General features: G+C 38.1%; 1 pseudogene; it reads right to left on the bottom strand.

Moving 5' to 3' along the window:
* Positions 1-2,687: 2,687 nt before the first annotated feature.
* LOC104772814 (disease resistance protein LAZ5-like) lies at positions 2,688-10,149 on the bottom strand (annotated as a pseudogene).
* Between the last annotated feature and the right edge of the window lie 6,396 nt (positions 10,150-16,545).

Raw genomic sequence — 16,545 nt, 5'->3', positions numbered from 1 at the left:
TTTCTTGAGATATCCTACTGTTTGGGCAATTTCCCCAGAGGTTCCAAGGATGTTTAAATCATCCACATATACTGCTATTATCACAAATCCCTTATTCGCGAATTTCTTTATGAATATACAAGGACTGATCGGGTCATTCCTATAACCTTCCTTGGCTAAATATTCACTTAGCCGGTTATATCACATTCGACCACTCTGTCTCAGTCCATAAAGCGATTTGTCTAGCCTTATGCAGTATTGGTCTCTAGAACCCTTCTTATCTTTGAGTTCTATACCCTCTGGTAATCTCATATAAATTTTATTATCCAGTGGACCGTATAGATATGCAGTTACAACATCCATTAACCGCAAATCTAAACTTTCTCTTATGGCCAGACTTATTAGATATCTAAAAGTCGTTGCATCCATCACAGGGGAGTATGTCTCCTCATAATCTATGCCAGGTCTTTGAGAGAATCCTTGTGCTACGAGCCTTGCCTTGTATCTGACAATCTCGTTTCTCTCATTTCTCTTTCTTACAAAGACCCATTTGTGTCCAACTGGTTTAATTTCTGGTGTTATCCTTAAGGTCGGACCAAACACACTTCTCTTCTTTAAAGAGTTTAGCTCCACATCAATGGCTTCTTTCCATTTAAGCCAATCTTTGCTTTGTGTACACTCTAGTATAGATGTGGGCTCATGATCCTCATTTATTTCAAGTGCTACCTTGTATGCAAATATATCATCAATGTCGACATCTTTTCGGTTCCATTGTATTCCAGACATTATATAGTTTATCGAGATCTCATTGTTGTCAACTCCTTCAGGCTCTTGAGGTTCAGCGTCCTGAGCCTCATTTGGTGCCGTAGGAGTTTCCGTGACAACGTCTGGCTTTTCTATAATTCCCTTAGCCTCGGTCTGTTTTGCACTCTTTGTTTTCCGAGGATTCTTATCTTTGGAACCTAATGGTCTACCCCGTTTCAAACGTGGCATAGACTCTGTAGCAACTTGATTATTGTGTTCCTTGTGAACATCAATACGTACTGGTGCATTGCAAGCTGGTATGTACGATTTTGTTACTCTTTTCGGGTCAGCAAAGGAATCTGGCAATTGATTAGCTAGCTGTTGAAGATGTATAATCTTCTGAACTTCTGCATCACATGCTATAGTTCGAGGATCTTGCCATTCTAAGGATGTTTGATTCCATGTCAATTCTTTGCTCAGCTTGCTGGTCTCCCCACCTAGCATAGAGAATTCAGACTCAATAAATTGACAGTCCGCGTATCTGGCCTTGAACAGGTCTCCTGTCAGTGGCTCGAGATACCTTATTATGGTGGGAGACTCATACCCCACATATATTCCCATTCTCCTCTGTGGTCCCATCTTTGTTCTCTGTGGTGGAGCAATTGGTATATAAACGGCACAACCAAATGTCTTAAGATGGGATAAGTCTGGCTCTTGACCCGATAGGAGTTGGGATGGGGAATATTTGTGTTCACTAGATGGCCTGATGCGTATGAGTTCTGCTGCGTGTAAGACCGCGTGTCCCCAAGCCGACACAGGAAGCTTCGATCGCATTAACAATGGTCGAGCTATCAATTGTATTCGTTTAATGAAGGATTCAGCTAATCCGTTTTGTGTATGTACATGTGCCACAGGATGTTCCACACTCACCCCCATGGACATACAGTAATCATTAAACGCTTGGGATGTAAATTCACCAGCATTATCTAGACGTATAGTCTTAAGTGGAAAGTCTGGAAAATGTGCTCTTAATCGAATGATTTGAGCTAAGAGCTTAGCAAATGCTAAGTTTCTCGTGGATAACAAGCATACGTGGGACCATCTGGTTGATGCATCTATCATCACCATGAAATATCGAAATGTCCCACTAGGTGGGTGTATCGGCCCACATATGTCACCTTGTATCCTTTCCAGAAAATGTAAAGTCTCTCTTGTGACTTTTACTGGTGAAGGTCTTACAATAAGTTTCCCTTGTGCACATGCCACACATGTGAGATTCTTAGGGAGAACTTTTCTTTCTTTAAGGTTGTGCCCTTTTGAACTCTTTATCAATTTACGCATCATGTTAGTTCCCGGATGGCCAAGCCGGTCATGCCATAAAGTGAAACTTTCTTTGTATATTTTGTGCTTAGCGAAGTTGGCTTCTATCATGTTAATCTTAGCATGGTATAGACCAGAGGCTAAGGCAGGTATAGTCTCTAGGATCTTCTTTTGTCCTTTCACATTTTCTGTAATGTAGAGGAACTCTTTAGATCCTTCACCCTTGGTTTCAATATGATAACCATTTGACCTTATGTCTTTAAAGCTCAATAAGCTTCTCTTAGAGCTGGGTGAGTATAAAGCATCACATAACTCAATATGAGTTCCGTTAGGCAACAATATGTGTGCTTGGCCGTAGCCTTCTATAAGATTTGCTATACCCGCAATTGTATTAACATTTGCACTTTTCATTATAAGATTTATGAAATATCTCTTATCTTTTAGTATGGTGTGGCTGGAGCCACTATCCACTACTAATTCACTCATGTCCTCGGCCATGTCTATAAATAGGACAAGAATTTCGGATTTTAATAGAATAGTTTATAAAATAAAATCTATTGAATTTAATTCAAAGCAATTATCCATTACATTAAAAGCAAATTAAATCATAAAGCATAGAAAATAAACCAAAACAAATTCGAAATTCATTCAACATCTTTGAGGCAGTCGGAGGACTCATATCCTAGCAAGTCATCATTCTCATGATCGAAGTCTCCTTCATCATCGATGTGTACATAGTTTGCTTCTGGATTTTTCTTAAGAGATTCTTGATATGCATCAATGAGGTGTTTGGGAGTTCTGCAGTTCTTGGCCCAGTGGTTTGACATACCACATCGGTGGCAAGTCGATTTGGCCTTGGAGTTTGGCTTAAAGGACCCACGGCCCTTACCACCACGTCTGCGGCCTCCTCGACCAGCCTGGCCCCCTCGACCACTACGTCCCCTGCCACCACGGCCACCATGGCCATAGTGTCTATCTCTATGGACGTAATTGATCTCACTAGGCTCCTTAGGCTCATTAGACTCTGCTACAGCTTTCTTTCCCAAGTCGACCTTATTTGCTTCTGGTAATGGGGCTGTACCAGGAGGTCGCATAGCACTGTTCATCATCAACAACTCATCGTTCTGCTCAGCGAGCAGTAAACACTCAATGAGTTCCCCATAGTCAGCAAGCTTTTGGTGCCGCTATTGTTGCTGGAGTACTCTGTTATTAGGGCTGAAGGTAGACAATGTCTTCTCAATCAGCTCCTGCTCAGTCACCTCTTTCCCACACAGCCTAAGGAGTGAGACAATCCTAAAGAGCTCAGAGTTATACTCTTCCACGGATTTGTAATCCTGGATCCTTAGGCTCTTCCAATCAAACTCTGCCTTTGGAAGGAGCATCGTCTTTTGGTGCCCATAACGGCGTTTAAGCTGTGTCCAAAGGGCAAGAGGATCTCTTAGGAAGAGGTACTGGCTTTTGATACTCTCAGCAGTGTGATGATGTATGTGCTGGAGACACTTACTCTTATTCCTGTCCGTAGACTCAATATCCTCATCGATGCACCCTTTCAGGCCATTCGATGACAAGTAGATTTCGGTGTCATTAGCCCATTGCAAGTAATTCTTTCCGGAAGCTTGCAAGATAGGGTAGTCTAGGCTCTTGAGATTAGCCATCTGCATAAATATAGACAACCGACAGTTAGCATGCGGTATTTGAGACCGAACCATGCAACAAATAATTTTCAGGTCATGCGGTATTTGAGACCGAACCATGCCTTAGGTCATGCGGTATTTGAGACCGAACCATGCCTTGCCTCTTATAGTTTTTTCGGTTTAAATTCATGCATGCAAGACAACAAAACTAAATAGCTATATGCATGCAACAATTTCCTTATTCCTAAATAGGATTTCCTTATCTTATAATTTCCTATTTGATTTAGGATTAAATATTTTTGATTTTAAGGAATTTGGATAATTACTATTTAATTAGGAACTTATCCTAACTAATATTTTAATTTCCGATTTAAAGTTTTAATTTATAGAAACTTAGCAAAAGTTTTATTTAATCGGATTAATTTAGGATAATTACTATAATTTTAATTTGGAAATTATCCTAGAACAACTCTAAAATTTTCGAGTTTATGAATTTAGGATCTAGGGAATTTTCTTCTTGAATTTCTCAAGAACAGTTTAAACAATCCTAAAATATAATTCATGCAATCGATTTTATAACAACCTAAGCATGGTCCGATTTTAATTGTTATGCATGAATGATCCAAGTTTTAATTTCCTAGAACAATCTGTAATAATCTGATCCTTATGAATCTAAAACAGTTCTAGGTTCTTATGCAACAATCAAGCAGTCAATCAACAATTTTAAAGCTTGATATAATTTGGTGCAATTTAACAAACAATCTAACAATCCTATGTGAATAGATTTTAAAGTTTATAGGATTATAGATCTTAAATTTGTTTGTTAGTTTACTTGGATATTTTAGGGTTCAATAGCTTTTAGATCCAGATTCAATTATGTGGTTTTAAGAAGTTTGAATTTTGTTTACCTTAACACCACAAGGATTCTGACTGGAATTGATCTGGGAGCTAAAGACCTCAGATATCTCTTGACCACGAACCACGAACAACTTCCCCACGAACAGCTCCTTGCTTCCCGCGAACAGCTTCTCGTACTCACCCCCGATCGACGAACCGCTAACAGCAAACCTCGACCAAGCTGGGGAGAGACTTTGATCACAAGCTAAGGGTTGCTTGTGAACAAGAGGATCTTCGAACAGGAAGGATTTGATCTCGGATGGAAGTAAGAACAGGAAGTCGGTTTAGGGTTTTAGGGTAAGGGAGAATAGGCGGCTGCTTTAGGGTTTAGGGATAGAGGCTATCGTGCTGATAACGTGTTGTAAATTAGAGAGTTTAGGGAGTAAATCTCTTAGGTTATTATTGATAGGAATTGAGGTTACAACATGTATATATAGTGTTACAAGTCCTAAGGTAAAACCGACATACTAATGCTATCGCCGATGGGCTTCGACTAACGGGCCGAAGGCTCTCGACCAAGTATGGTCGAGAGGCTGCGCACGGACGAACTGATAATGGGCCGGTTGGATAGAGTCCACCAAGTGTTTTACAACAAACAGAAAATTTTAAATGGGTTATTCCAAATTGATAGTTCATGGATATTCCAAACTTTATTTTCGGAAGATCACGTATATAGTTTCAAATATCTAGAATCACAATATCACCAATTTATTTTCTACAGATTTTATTGATAAACCACATCAATAAAAAAGTTATTAAGGGATAAAAATATACTCTTAATCATAAAAAAGAATCAAATCTCGCTAATTTAACAAGATTAATCGTGATCTTCGGGATCATATTCAGAAATTAAAAATTAAACCTTAATGCTAGATTAGGACCGGGTTAGAGCACGGGTTGAAATTCCTTTTATTATATCATAATTTTAGAATAAAATATAATTTATATGATTGATTTTAAAAAAATTTCAGGTCCTAATCTAACATTAATCGTGATATTTGGAATCGTATTTTATTCTAAAATTATGATATAAATAAAAAAATTCAATCCGTGCTCTAGCACGGGGATTAGTAGTAACGTAATAATAGGCGAACAGTATGGATACCTCAATTGACCAAGATAAGAAAATATATATACATCGAAAGACAATTTTTTGTCGTTGTATATATTTTCATTTTAGGTAAGTTCCAAGCATCTATTTGACTTGGGGAACCTCTTGGAGAAAGATCAAACCACATTGCCTTTCACGCTTGCTTAGCCGATTAACATGGTCTGAAGAAGACTCAATATCCTGAAATATCTTACGTGAATAAAATGAATCAAAGAGGAGTTTTATTAATGTTTTTTTTTTGTAATCAGTAAGACTACAAACCAGTAAAGCATAAAAAATGATCACTGTGCAGACTGACACAATTATGATAGAACGATAATCTAAACCAGGACCTTTTACCGAAGTGGTTTCACGTCCATTCACTTCGACAGAGACGTTCTTTGGTTCGGCGTTCATCAAACGGAACCCACAATCCACCATTTCACTTTTACAGGCATCAGTCAAGTAGAACTCCAGAGAAGCCTTTGTAGGTATAGAGTTACCAGAGTAGTGATCTTCCAAACGTTGTGTAATGTGTGAGCAACTGACATAGCCGATAAAAATATGATCTGCCTCAATCTTTTCTGGTTCGGTCAAACTTCCGACATCACAATCAAAGCGGATACGAGACCCATCTTCGTTTTCAAACTGCAGTGAGCATTTTACTGAGAAACTACTGTCGATGATCGGATCTTGGTTCTCATGGAATGAGACAACTGCGCAGAGAGCTATCCCAGAAAGCCTATTGTTACACCAATGTGGTTCTAGTCTTGGCTCTAAGACTGATCCAACTGCTTGGTGATGGAACCACGAAGGGACTTCAAATCCAGGATAGCAAGTGTTGAACAAAGCTCTTGACACTATTCCCTATAAATGAAAATTGCACAACAACAGCGATGAGTGAGGAAAAAAAAAACGAACTAAAGGGAGAAACATTGAGAGTGTTATGATATTGTAAGATAGATGATTGTACCAAATCATATCTATTACCTTGGGAATCAAGGAGAAGTATATTAATCACTTAATATGTGATTTGATTGCATATATTTAGGAAGATTTGCATATATCAGGATATATCTTTGTGTATATATAGAGCCTTATGGCCAATAATAATAAATAAGAAACCCTTTTCCAAAATTATGTTTGCTTGACAGAGAGCGAGAGAGAGAGATGAAGATACCTTATCGTAGCATTCAAGTGCAAGTCGCTGGCATTTCCATTTCGCGAAGGATGAAACAGATTGTTTCAATTAGTGAAAAAGAAAGTGGAACGGATCTGCCCAGTCATCATTCGAAGGACCAGAGGATTCACAACTGTTTCTAGTTTTTCACAGCCATATGCATTTAGGTACTCAAGATATGGTGGAAGCGTTGGAAGATATCTGAGATTCTTGCACTTCTTCAAGACAAGCCATTTCAGATGATAAAATTGACTGAGGTTACCGTGCAGATGGACCATTTCAATATTTCTACTTAAGCATAAACGCTGCAACGAGTATATCTTTGGGATCTCTTTGATTCTTGTGCCATCAAGCAATAAGATCCGTAAATGTTTCATGTTTGCTACGTCCTCTGGAACACTCTCGAGCTTTGAACAGCCAGAGAGTATGAGTTCTTCAAGAGCTTTCTGTTTTCCAAGACATTCGGGAAGACTCTCCAGTTCTGTACAGCCTTTCATATTCAATATGGTAAGTCTCATCAGATCCCCGGTGGCTGGCGGAAGTCCCTTCACTGCAGTTCCATCTAAATATAATGCTTCCAAATTTTCCGAAATCACCTCAAACTCGTGAAGTTTTGAGCAGTCACTGAGTATCAGAGTTTTTAGAGAGCTCAGTTTCATCCTCTGAAGAAATGTTAGACTCTTACAACCTCTCATGTTCAGGAAGACAAGACTTTTCATGTTCTCCATCTCTTGGGGCAGTTCATGCAAACTTGTGCAACCTTCAAGATTTTTAGCATTTGACAACACTGAAAGATTAGTCAACTTACTCGAATAGCTGAGATTGGCCCACTTTAGTTTTTGGGTACCCTGTAAAGAAGAAGAAGAAGAATATAACCCTAAAATTTGATGTTTGATTCATATGAAACAGATGAATTGTGGAGTACAGTGAGACACACCTTAACACCCTCCCAAACTTTCTTAATGGAGCTACAAGGCAGTTCAAGATCAACAAGATTCTCTGGGTTGAAGTCTGATGGAAGTTGCTCAAATGGATATTTCATCCAGTGGAGATAACATACCTTATCTAATGGTAAATGAAACTCCTTAACCATGTCAAATTTGAAAATGCCTTCGCCTTCCTTAGGGCTGGCGGAATTGTATGTTTTGAGATATCGAAGATTGCACATATTGCTAAAGATGTTAGCAAATATTATTTCCTCCGGAACTTCAGACATGTCTAAGAAAATACCTCTGACATTTTCCATTTCCTACAACCAATTGATGAGAAACGTACTGTAAACAAAACCACAGGAAAAAAATGGATAGCAATTGAAATTCTAGAGTACTTGTCCATCACTCCAGAAGCTGGAAATTTAGCACAACTAACACATGCTTGTGAAGCCTGAGATGAACCCCTGTATTTAAGCTCGAATATGTTTAAATAATCTCACCAATTTATTCTTCAGCAAACGGATGATATCTTGATAGTTCCAAAGCCTGAAATGAACCCCTGTATTTTCAGTCAATGCTTGTGAAGCAAGTTCCTTGGCGAATGTGCATGATATATCATGCATCTCAACTATATTAACGAGAAACTTGTCTTGGAGATCTCTTATTTCATCGCAAACCGTAGAAGACTCAGAATCACATGAATTTACCAGGCATCTTACATAACTTGCATTCTCTGATTAAAAGAAACATGCAACGTTAAGAAAAGCCTCTTGCTGCTTCGCTGTGAGCTCATCATATCTTTTTCTCAAGACATATTGGATCATCTTATTAGAAATTTGTGCCAGTGTTCCAATCCTCTGTTCCCAATAAGCCTCGCCTTTCCCATGAAGGTCAACACCAAAAGCTCTAAGGGCTAGTGGGTTGCCGTTGGCATAATTCAGAAAGTGTCTGTACAGCTTTACGAAATTTCCCTCGGCATGATCCACCAAACCAAAGGCGTGATTGGTAAACAAAAGTAAACTGCTTCTGCTGTTCAGTCTCGGGACTACATAAGTATCGTCAACCAGTTCCTTGAGCAGTGACTCATCACTTGATGCAGTAACAATCTTGCTTCCTTTTCTAATCCAATCGCAATTACCAAAAAGAGATCTGATCTGTCTCTTGCCACTAACGTCATATATAACAACAAAAAAATCTTTTGGAGAGGAGTATCCTTACAAAACTCAGGTTTCTCTGTAATTAATCCTATGTTGGGATGAATATCCTTCAACAGCTGTTGATTTAATCTTTTATGTAGCCAATACAAACCGTGTTCATTCGCCATCTTACTGACATCTAGGAAAAACAAGCTCCTCTCAAACTTGTGTTCCCACTTTCTATACAACGCTTCCGCAAGACTGGTTTTACCAATCCCAGGCATCCCAACGATTCCAACAATTTTAGTTTTGGCACAATCAAAATGTATCTTTTCTTCCAAATCCTTAAGGCTTTTGTTTTATTCCATAGTGGGGTACTGAAGTGTTAGGGGTAGATCCTCACCCCAATAAAAAGCGCGGCCCAGAAAAGGCCCAAGTAAACCTCAAAGGAAGGAGGGGTATTTTGGTCTTTTCAGAGAACAAACCGATACAGTTACCTAAAAAATACGGACGTACGGCGTTTGAGAAAGGGGTGGAATTGTGGCTTGGTGCTGAGGCGGATTGATACCGTGGTCGTCGTTGATCGAAGAACATGGAAACTCATACGAGCCAAGCAAAAATGTGTCTACAGTCTTTGCCCCCGAGTCTTTTCAGATCCCGTCTGCTACTATGCTTGCCGGTGGATTTAGGGCAAGTGCTCTTTTGATCGAGTCAACGATCATGTCAACGAGTTCCCTCTCGTTCCTGCTATACGAATTAAGGAAAAATCAGTGAAACATGTCAAAATGAGATATGCTCTAGGATGAAAAACATGTCAAAATGAGATAGTCAAACAATTTTTCTACCTAAAATTCTTCAATTCCAAGCCTATCTTGCTTGGAACAGACTGCAGAGCGCTCTCCCATTTCACAATATTTGGATTGTCAAGTGGGATTGAACGGTACAAATCTATCTCCCCTCCAACACATTGTTAAGTTTGGGCTTATCATGGGTTTCTAACTAAAAAACAATTGGCAATTAGTAGATTGACCTAACCCTTTATATATTAATGATAATCTCTTTAAACTTCAGATGTGGGACTTGGTGTGTATCCCAACAATCTCCCCTTCAAACCAAAGACCACATGTGGGATATTAACACGCCTCCTAGAGATGATAACTCCATCTCGAACCGATGCCAATTGGATCAATAATAAACCCCTTCTTGGGCCTCCATTACTCGGGTTAACAAGAGGCATATCTGTATCCACTTTTCTAGGTCCACCAGAATTTTTAACCTTGGGCTCTGATACCATGTTAAGTTTGGGCTTATCATGGGTTTCTAACTAAAAACCAATTGGCAATTAGTAGATTGACCCTAACCCTTTATATATTAATGATAATCTCTTTAATCTTCAGATGTGGGACTTGGTTTGTATCCCGACACACATAACCCTCTCCAATGCGCAAATTTCAGATACTAATTAGCTCTATGTTAATAATAAATTACTTCAAACAAGCTGTATGTTGTTCTCATAGAAATAGAATCCAATCCCTTTGCTTTAAGGTTGGCTAGTATTTGATTTATTTTATATTGTTTTTATCACTGTCCTCCTTACGTTCATATAGGCTTAGGACAAATTAAAAAAATGGCATTTGTAATTAAAAAATGTTAAAAGTAATATATATATATATGTATACTATATATATAAGTTATTTAATTGTTTGATACATTGAGTATAGTTTACATTAAATTCTATGTAAATATATGTAACATCCGAGAACCAAATATTGTGGTTTTGGTGTGGGTGTCGATCGACACCCTTGGTGTATCGATCGACACCATGTGTTTCGGTTTGGTCGGGTTTGTTTTAATTGTTGTTTGGTTTGGTTTGGTTCAATTAGAATCCCAAAATCGTATTTATAAGTGACTAAACGACAAATTAAGGGTTTTGGGAGAGTTTTGTTGTCGCCGTTGAGTGAGAAAAGAGAGAAAAATGAGAGAAAATATTTCCTGTGAGTTTCTGGGCTTGTTCTTGGTGTTTTGCAGAGATCTGTGGCTATAGAAGAGATAGCTGTTGCTGGGAACGGAGGAGAAGCTCCTGGAGGTGTTGTTTCCATCGATTTCTCAATCCAATCTTCCTGTATTTGAGGTGAGTGCTTGACCATGGTTGATCTAAGCATGACATCTCTTTTGTTTGGGTGTTTTCTTTGTTGTTTGTGGTGTTTGCTTGCTTAGGTTCGTTGTTTTCGTGTTTACCAGAGATTCCCGAGGTATTTGGGTGAGTTTGAGACGGTTTCGAGGTGGATTGAAACGGAAGTTCGGCGTTTGGGTTGCGCAGATCATGTCTGCAGAAGAGGCATCGATCGACACTCTAGTGGCATCGGTCGACACCATTTGGTGGAGCATCGGTCGACACTCTCTTGTAGCATCGGTCGACACCAGTCTCAACCGAGACTTGATTTCCTGGTTTGATGTATTGCTTGTGTTTTGTTTGCTTGCTTAAACATGAGAGTCTCATATGCTTGTGTGTATAACCTAGTAGATGGGAGGACGGCCTCACTAAGTATTTATGATAATACTTACGCATCTCAATTGTTGTTTGTGGTGTGCAGGTATAGGCAAAGTGTGATCGTGGAATCATGGCGATGAGAAGGAGGATGATCTAGGGTCTCGTTTGTGTGTTTTGGATTTATTGTTTATGTTGTTGGAACCTTGGTTAGTACCATGTTAGGTTGCTGGATAGAAAGGTTAGAAATGTTATTGTGTTGGTTTTGTATTATTGTTATGTTTCCGCTGTGCATGTTATCGGATGTCGGTTTATCATTGGTTGGTTTGTGTGTGTGGGTTGGTTTGTTTAATTAAGTAGTATGGGATGCTTAATTATATATTGTATTTAATTATTTAAAAAAAAAGGTTGGGTTGTTTCATTTTGGTATCAGAGCCCATACGGTTCTAGGATGGTTAAGTGAATGGTTTAGGGCGGTTTAGGAATTTAATTGGTTGAAGTGTTTTCCTGTTGCTGGATGCATGATGTTGTGTGATGAAATTGAATATGCGTAGTTAGTCAATTTGTTTGTGGTATGGATTCCTAGTATCATTCTCTTCGAGCCTTCAATGAGATTCCACGGTAAGATGTGTACTTTATGTGCGGTTTTGAATTGTGTGCTTAGCCTTCTGTTCTTGGTAGTGCAGATGGCTAGAGAGGGTGCTGTTGGTCGCGGGCGTGGTCGTGGTCATGGTCGTGGTCGTGGTCGTGGTCGTGGTCGTGGTCGTGGTCGGAGGCGAGGTCAGGTTCCCGAGGCCAGTGTGAGTGTGAACCAGAGCATGGCCAGTGAAGAGGTAGCGGAGTCACAGGGTCATCCTAGTGTGTCTGGAGACCAGGCTGGTTTGGGTGGCGGCAGGGCGGATGGGCCTGGTGTCGGTCACGGTGTTGCCCCGGGTGTGAGGGTTGCAGCAGAGGGTGCTTGTGACAACCCGTCCCGCGGACCCCACTAACCCACCGCTAGCTGCCCCAACAAACCGTCCGTGGACCCCACTAGCCCACCGCTAGCCGTCCAACGGACCCCAAGATGGCCCTGCAGGGCATCGATCCTAACCCATCACTGTGGATATCCCAATCCACCAGTAGATTATTGGTGCGCCGGGCGTTCCTCGAACCCTGGTCCTCACCCTTTAACAACCTTCCCACAGGACAAGCTGTCACCAATTGATCTACTAGCAGGGTCCACGGACGGTCCGTTGGGGCAGCTAGCGGAGGGCTAGTGGGTTCCGCGGGACGGGTTGTCACAATATAAACTATACGTATAATTTTTTATATATGGCAACAAATTAGTCATTTTTTTGTTCTTTGAAAAGTTGAACAGATACTAACAAAAAATAAGCAAAACATATGAAAAATATGAAGAAAACATAATTAAAATAAATTTATGTACGTTTTTTATAACATATAAAACAGACTATCATATCATATCATACTATCATATCATACCATACTATGGTTTTTTCGGCTATTACAAAAAATAAAGGAACAAAAAAAATTGCATATACATATAAAATTAAGTGAATCTACTCAATTGTTTTTTTTGTTTGGTTCTTCAGTTTGCTAGTCCTATCTAACTACTGCTTATCAACCATTAATCATTTCCTACTAAAGTATGGGTTTTAAGATTTTAATCTCTTGAATAACATATTTTGTATTAGCTGTATTATGCAATTATGAAAAATTTATTTGAGGGTTTCAAAACTCATTTTATGATTCTATGCTTCACAATTATGGACTGGTAGGGAAATGGTCTCTTTTTAGATCTATCATTTGATTACACCATTTCGATATGTAATTTTCACTTGTAATCATTTTAATCTTATCAAAGTCAAGTTGATAATGAATTTTCTTTGACAAGAATTGGAAGTAGTTAAATGTAGTATTATTGCAAATGCAGGTATAGTTACTTGCTTCATGCTGGTAGCTTTACGATTCTGCAACAAGTTACAATGCTTTTATAAAGAGGGATATCTAACGGGGAATGGTTAGCTAGAGCATATCTACTTGAAAACAAAGATGGCAATGGTTCAAGAATGGGTTCATGTAATGAGCCTTTTGCAAATGTTGATGCTCTTTAGAAGATAATATAGGACATGTGGGTGAAAAAGTAACCAAACTAGACGCCTCTGTGCCATTTGTTTTAATGCTCCAAGAGAATGCATTTTCTTCCCATGTGGCCATTGTGTCTCCTGTTATGAATGCGGAACAAAGTAAGATTTTCTTTTGTCCAAGAACAATTGATAGTATACAACTAGACATATCAAAACTACTTGATTGAAAAACGGTATTTGCTTAGTAAGTTTACTGTATTGGGATTGATCTGACTATTAAACCTAATGAATTTGTAGGATGGCAGAATCTGGTGGGAGCAGCCCCGTCTCAACAATTTTTTGGTCCCTAGGCATATAATTTTTTTAGACTCTTAACAACATAAATTGTTTTTTTCTATTTTTTTGGACCCCATTTGCTTAAGGTTTTTTGAAAAAAAAAAATTGTCCCATGGCCACCGCCCTCTCGCCATGGGTATGAGCCGGGCCTGGGTGGGAGTTGTCCAATATGTCGAAGGAATATGAAGAAAGTAAAGCGAATCTATACAGTGTAAGATGAGTCAATATATAAATCTCTCTAGAAATGGTAAGTCGAGTGGGAATATGCGTTACAGTGGGATCGAACCGTACAAATCTATCTCCCCTCCAACACACAACCCTCTCCAATGCACAAATTTTAGACATTAACCAGCTGTATGTTAATAATAAGTTTCTTCAATCAAGGTGTATGTTGTTCTCATAGAAATATAATCCAATCTCTTTGCTTTATGGTTGGTTAGTATTTGGTTTATTTTAAATTATTTTTTAGTGTCATGCTTAGGTTCATATAGACTTAGGGTGAATAAAAAAATGGCATTTGTTATTAAAAAATGTTAAAAGTAATATTTATATATATATATATATATATATGTTATTTTTTGGGTTTTTGAAATGTTGAATAGATATTAACAAAAAATAAACAAAACATATAAAATATATAAACAAAACATAATTAAAATATATTTATGTATGTGTTTTTATAATACATAAAATAGACTCTCATTTCATACCATACTATGGTTTTTTCGGCTATTATAAAAAAAAAGGAAAAAAATAAATTAAAATTGCATATGCATATAAAATTAAGTCAATCTACTCAATTGTTTTTTTTTTGTCTGGTTCTTCAATTCGCTAGTCCCATCTAACTACTGCTTATCAACCATTAATCATTTCCTACTAAAGTATGGGTTTTAAGATTTTAATCTCTTGGATAAAATATTTTGTATCAGCTGTATTATGCAATTTTGAAAAATTTATTTGAGGGTTTCAAAGCTCATTTTATGATTCAATGCTTCACAGTTCTGGACTGGTAGGGAGATGGTCTCTTTTGAGATATATCATTTGATTTACACCATTTGGATATGTAATTTTCACTAGTAAACATTTCGGTAACGCCTCGACCGCCACCTCTTAGTAGGCTCCATGTCCAATCCCAGTCCATGGACTCACCTTCCTTAATGGGCTTTACGTGCTCTCACTAGGCCTGTGAGCCCATCAATATCCGACGGCCGGTTTGCTATGTTCGGGAGGTTTTAAAGACTTGTTACCGTCCCTACAAATAAGCGCATGATCTTTCTCTTTGTTTTGTCCTCAATTGCACAGTTCCGACAGTGACTTCCCGGAAGGTCACCCATCATGAGACTACTCCAGCTCAAGCGCGCTTAACTCTGGAGTTCTCTCAGGGCCCTTAACTGAATAGATAAATGCACTTTGGTGATATAGGTGGCCAAATCAATTTTTGTAAAACCTCTCCGCAAATCTATGAAACTGGGGTGTCACAATTTCAATCTTATCAAAGGCAAGTTGATAATTGAATTTGAGCATTGGTCAGTTTTTCTTTGACAAGAGTTGGTAGCAGTTAAATGTAGTATTATTGCAAATGCAGGTATGGTGACTTGCTTCATGCTGGTAGCTTTACGATTCTGCAACAAGTTACAATGTTTTTATGAAGAGGGATATCTAACTGGGAATGATTAGCTAAAGGCCTAGAGCATAACTTCTTGAAAACAAAGATGACGATGGTTCAAGCATGGGTTCATGTAATGAGCTTATTCATATGTTTTTTTCTATGATCATCCAAAAATAAGTATCCATCTATGCATGTTAACCATCCACATAATAGTAAACAACATCAATGAATTTGGAAATTTATAAAGAATGTAATGCAAGAAATAAAAAAATTGGCATAATTTAAGGTTTAGGATTTAATGGTTGGGACAGGTCAATTTCATGTTTTCTATAAAAAAATCTTCAGATTTGGCTATATTTGTTAAAATTGCTATGAAATTAAATTTATGATTATGGTTTATGATATAAGGTTAAGGTATAAATTTTAGGATTTATGATTTAGGGTTTAGGATTTAAGGTTTAGGGTTTAGGGTTCAGGGTTTAAGGTTTAGGGTTCAGGGTTTAAGGTTTAGGGTTTGAGGTTTAGTATATGATATAATGACCGGCTTCATGCTTAGATGTTAGGGGATATGATGAGTTTAAAATTGTTTGATAGTTAACCATGACTACTTCACCAAAACACAAGTAGTTTTTAGTGGACGTGTATAATTCATCCATATGGACTTGATTTTATGGATATGAAAGATTAAAATCGATTGATAGTTAACCATGACTACTTTACCAAACCACAAGTTGTTTGATTAATTAGGTATTCATATTGTTTTTATCAGGTCATCCAAAAATAAGTATCCATCTATGCATGTTAACCATGTACATAATCGCGAACAACATCAATGAATTTGGAAATTTATAAAGAATGTAATGCAAGTAGCCAAAATTTTGGCCTAATTTAAGGTTTAGGGTTTACAGGTTGGGGTGGGTCAATTTCTTGTTTTCTAGTAAAATATCTTCATATTTGGCTACATTTGTTAAAATTACTATGAAATTAAATTTATGATTATGTTTATGATCTAAGGTTAATGTTTATAGTTTAGGATTTAGGCTTTAGGGTTTAGGGCTTAGAGGTTTTTGGTTTAGAGTTTAGGATATGATATGATGAAAGGTTTCATGCTTA

The sequence above is a fragment of the Camelina sativa genome, chromosome 20 (genome assembly GCF_030686135.1).
Source record: "Camelina sativa cultivar CO46 ecotype springtype chromosome 20, ASM3068613v1".
Taxonomy (NCBI): domain Eukaryota; kingdom Viridiplantae; phylum Streptophyta; class Magnoliopsida; order Brassicales; family Brassicaceae; genus Camelina; species Camelina sativa.
The sequence above is the reverse complement of the archived record's forward strand: the minus strand, read 5'-3'. Positions and strand labels throughout refer to the sequence as shown.